Source organism: Salvia splendens, chromosome 15, assembly GCF_004379255.2.
Source record: "Salvia splendens isolate huo1 chromosome 15, SspV2, whole genome shotgun sequence".
In the NCBI taxonomy this organism is placed as follows: Eukaryota; Viridiplantae; Streptophyta; class Magnoliopsida; order Lamiales; family Lamiaceae; genus Salvia; species Salvia splendens.
Window position 1 is genome coordinate 28179566 of NC_056046.1, and position 5514 is coordinate 28185079.

The following is a 5514-nucleotide window of genomic DNA, read 5'->3' on the forward strand; positions in this document are numbered from 1 at the left end:
GTTCGATCGATGATGAGTTATGCACGTCTGCCTATTTCATTTTGGGGACATGCCTTGTTTCTGCAAGCCACATTTTAGAAAATTTACCATCAAAATCCGTACCTAAAACTCCATATGAGTTGTGGACTGGGCGTAAGCCCAATCTAGCACATCTCAAGGTTTGGGGTTGCCCGGCTCATGTATTGGAAAAGGATCCAACTAAGCTAGGATCTAGGACGGAGGTATGTTTGTTTATAGGATACCCCAAAGGGACGAAAGGTTATGAATTCTTTAGTCTCCGAGATAAGAAAGTCATTGTGAGCACTCACGCGACATTCTTAGAGGAAGACTATGTAATGAATCATAAACCCAACAGTGAAGTGGCTCTTGATGAGCTAACTTCTGTCACAAGTTCCATTAACCAAGAACAAGTACCAAGTGTACAAACAATTTCCGAAACTTCAACTTCTACACAAAATATTGTAGTGCCGCGCCGCAGTGGGAGGGTCTTACATGAGCCCGACATATACATTGGTTCAGGAGAATCTATGGATCACTCCTCGGACAGCAATGTATTAGATCCCTGGAACTTTGCGGAAGCGCTGTCAGATGTCGATCATTGTGAATGGGTGAAAGCAATGGATTCGGAACTACAATCTATGATAGACAAAGACGTCTACGATTTGTACGTCCTACCCAAAGGTTGTACTGCCATTGGGAGCAAGTGGATATATAAACGTAAACGTGGACTTGATGGACGAGTTAAAGTCTTCAAAGAAAGACTAGTGGCCAAGGGGTATACCCAAAAGGAAGGCATCGATTATGATGAGACCTTCTCCCCAGTGGCCATGCTCAAATCGATCCGGATACTGTTGTCTATTGCAGCTTATATGGATTGGGATGTATGGCAGATGGACGTTAAGACTGCGTTTCTCAACGGCAGTCTTGAGGAGACCATCTACATGGAACAACCCGAAGGATATGCCATAAAGGGCAAAGAACACATGGTTTGGAAGCTTAAGAAGGCCATTTATGGCCTCAAGCAAGCATCTAGATCGTGGAACCAATGTTTCGATCAAACTGTTTGCAAGTTTGGATTCGAAAAGTGCCCAAGTGAAAGCTGTGTGTATAAGAAAGTTGATAAGTGGAATGTAGTGTTCTTAGTTTTATATGTAGATGACATTCTTCTAATTGGAAACAATAAAAAGATGTTGTCATCAGTTCGAACATGGTTGTCGAACCAGTTCGAGATGAAGGATATGGGAGACGCGGGACACATCCTCGGGATCAAGGTTCTTCGGAATCGAGAGAAGAAGATGTTGTGCTTATCTCAAGAATCTTACATCGAAATAGTACTTAGTCGTTTTAGCATGCAGGATGCCAAGAAAGGTTTCTTACCTTTTAGACATGACATCCATTTATCTCAAGAGATGTGCCCTAAAACGCAGTCTGAGATACAGGAAATGAGAAGGATTCCATATGCTTCGACAGTTGGAAGTCTCATGTATGCTATGCTTTGTACTAGACCTTATATTTACTTTGCTGTTGGCATGGTGGCAAGATATCAGTCGGATCCGGGCCAAGGACATTGGACTGCCGTAAAGAACATACTCAAGTACCTTAAACGGACTAAGGACTATGCTCTAGTTTACAATGCAGCCGAGCTCTGTCCTTTGGGATATACTGACTCAGACTTTCAAGCTGATCAGGACTCGAGAAAATCTACTTCAGGATATGTGTTCACCTTAGGAGGTGGAGCCGTAATTTGGAAGAGTGTGAAAGAGAAATGCATCGCGGACTCGACCATGGAAGCCGAGTATGTGGCCGCTTCGGAGGCTGCAAAAGAGGCGGTATGGTTCAAGAACTTCCTTATGGATTTAGGTGTGGTTTCGAATCTGCCCAAGAGCATCACCATTTATTGTGACAATTCTGGTGCTGTGGCAAACTCGAAAGAACCAAGAGCTCACAAAGCGAGCAAACACATAGAGCGGAAGTATCATATCATTAGAGATATAGTGCAGAGAGGAGACATAAAAGTGGCCAGGATTGCGTCAGAGAACAACCTGACAGATCCTTTTACAAAGGCTTTGGCGGTGAAACCGTTCGAATGCCACGTTGAAGGGATGAGAGTTCGACTCAAGACCTCAACTCGCTTTCAGTATAAGTGGGAGAAATTTAGACGTGTGCACTACCATTTTGTATACTCGAAAGCTGTTTTGAGTATAAGTGGGAGATTGTTAGGGTTTTGTATACTAGAAATCACCTTTCGAGTGATTGCATACTGTAAAACTCTAATGGTTATTTTCCAATAAATGCAACAGATTATTTTTATCATAATGTTGTTATGTTTTACACTTAATGGTTGTTTATTGCATATTTAAATGTATAAGCAAACGTAACAAAGTCTAAGTCTTTGTTTTAGTAGACCGGTTGTGGGCGTCGTCCAATTTAAGGTAACACGGTCAGTTCTAAACAAAGAAAAATAAGAATTTCACAACCTAGATAGCCCTAGACTACCTATCGCGAAAGGTTGTATTGTCAGTCCGATTATTTCTAAGCCTTATTAAAATAAGATGACGTTGGTGTGGTATAGCACTGAATGGATCTAACAGCAAGACGAGTCTTTATGCTATCTACTGAAAGACGAGGTCTTGATAATTAATTTCTTAATCAATGTACGTTAGCATTGAGCACGCTACATTGAGTATCCACTACTTTGACTTACCAAAGGTGCTGGTTTTTCGTAACCCAATGGTCCAGGTATATTGGGTAGTGGTGATCATTATCTAGCGGTGTTAGGATTGCTATTTTGTTGAAACGTGCGCGAGGAGAGTCTCGTTTGATAACATCCACAAGAGGAGCTCGAAACGAGGTTTTATTATTCGAAACCTAGCTAGTTGGAGTTTGATTACTCTATGAATAATAAATAAGAGTTTCTTGCTAAGTCCACTCTTGGAATTCGAAATATGTTAATTAATTAAGTCTATAGCAGACATTAATTAATTAATGGATGTTTCTATCTTAAGCGCGGGAAATAAATCAAATGCAATTAAAGGAAACCCGGAATACTTGTAATTTCGGATTTGGAAGGCAGTGCAATATTACTTCTGTAGTGGCTGCTCGTAATATTCTAATATAAGCTTATATTAAATTGTAGGTTCAATTTAATTAGTAAAAAGCTAATTGGGTGAGGCCTGTTCCAAATTCTTCCTTAGATCCCTGACTGGGCCCAATATGTGACTTATATAAATAGGAGAATAAAGGAGACATAAGATACACTTTTTAATATACAAAATTTTCGTCCCCCTCTAGAAAGAGAGAGCTCGAAATTTGTGCTCCCTCGGTGAGCAGTTTCTGTCTTCCATTATTCGAGTCCTAGTACGTTGGTGAGATTTGCCCACACAAATATCAGCGTATAGTCCGGGACACCAGTCAGAAGATCCGAGGTCTTGTATTGAAGATCTTCACGTGGAGACGGAGCAAGCCATCATCGATTCTAGATTGAATCTACGAGGTAAATTGGCTAATTCCGTAGTAAGCATGATTTAGGGTTTTTATGTGCTAAAGCATGTTTTTAATTCAAGTTATGAGCATGATACATGTGATAATTACGCGAATAGAATTTGTCTAAATAATCTGCTAAATAGATCAAGTTTATATGATCGGTAAATAGCGCACGCTTCCGCTGCCAACTCCTTTAAATAACTCAGTGAAGTATCACTGTGCGCATTAGTCGATTAATAATATACATTATTTATGTTTTGGGATGCATTATTTGTCAAGTATTTTGCATTATTTGTCTGCTTACTGGCTGGTGTGGGAAAAGTGGTGAATGGAATATACATATGTACATTATTTGATTGAGGCTGTGCATTATGTATCAATAAGTTATCATTATTTGCAACATAGTTGGCATTATGAAGCATCAATCGGCACATTGGTACTTCACTGAGTTAATCTCCCAACTATATAGAGTTAATCTCCCAAGTATCAATCGGCACATTATTCTATTAATAATTTACATTATTTATATTCTGGGATGCATTATTTGTCAAGTATATTGCATTATGGGTCTGCTTACTGGCTGATGTGGGAAAAGTGGTGAATGGAATAAACATATGTACATTATTTGATTGAGGATGTGCATTATGTATCAATAAGTTATCATTATTTGCAATATAGTTGTCATTATGAAGTATCAATCAGCAAATTGGTACTTCACTGAGTTAATCTCCCAAGTCTATAGAGTAATTGAACAGATTTAATCCAATAATGATCAAAAACAGTGTAATAATGCAATAACAAGATGTGGTAAATGTTGACACTTGGAATACTATGAGATCCATTCGAATCACAAGACTACTCAGTACAAAAAAAATACATTGATGTTATGTGTATCGAAATTGAGTCAAGCTGGCCTCTTGCCCTTCCGCGTCTCTTTCTCCATCGCCATCTCTTTAAGCATTGGACAAATTTAAATTTTACTGGTCAGTAAAAATGTACATTACAGATCACAAATCATGCATTGTAGAACCTAAAACAACCTTTATATAATATAATATGTACATTATGTGTGTCAGTTTAAAACTACTCCCTACCCGAGATGATATCTAAACCCTCGTTCAATGACTGATACTCATGGACTTTGGTAATAATTTTGATACTTAGTGCATACTGCACCCTAGCTCCAGGATTGCTAAACCCTTTGGGAAAATAAGAAACGTGCGCCGCACAATCAAACACGGCCAAACTTAAATTAATCTGGTCAGTAAAAATGTACATTATAGATCACAAATCCTGCATTACAGAACCCAAATCAACCATTATATAATATAATATGTACGTTATGTGTATCAGTTAAAAACTACTACCTAGCCAATATTATGTCTAAACCCTAGATGAATGACTGCAGCTCGCGTACATCGACAACGTTTTTAAGGCTTAGAACATACTACACCCTAGCCTCAGAGATTGCTAAACCCTTTGGTAAAACAAGAAACAAGCGCCGAACAAGCAAACACGACCAAACTTGAATTAAAGTGGCCAGTAAAAATGTACATTATAGATCTCAAATCCTACATTACAGAACCCAAATCAACCATTATATAATATAATATGTGCATTATGTGTATCAGTTAAAAACTACTACCTAGCCGCCATGCTTTGTAAACCCTAGTTGAATGACTGCAGCTCGTGTACTTTGACGACGTTTTTAAGACTTCGAACATACTACACCCTAGCCTCAGGGATTGCTAAACCCTTTAGTAAAACAAGAAATGTGCTCTGATATATCAAACACGGCCAAACCTAAATTCAACTAGTCAGTGAAAATATGCATTACAAATCCCAAATGATGCATTACATAACCTTAAAAAACCATTATATAATAGACTTTGTACATTACGTGTATCTATTAAGAACTACTACCTAGCCGATATGCTTTGTAAACCGTCGTTAAGTGACTGAAACCCGTCTACGTAGACAATGGTTTTAAAACTAATTACATACTACACCCTAGCCTCAGGGATTGCTAAA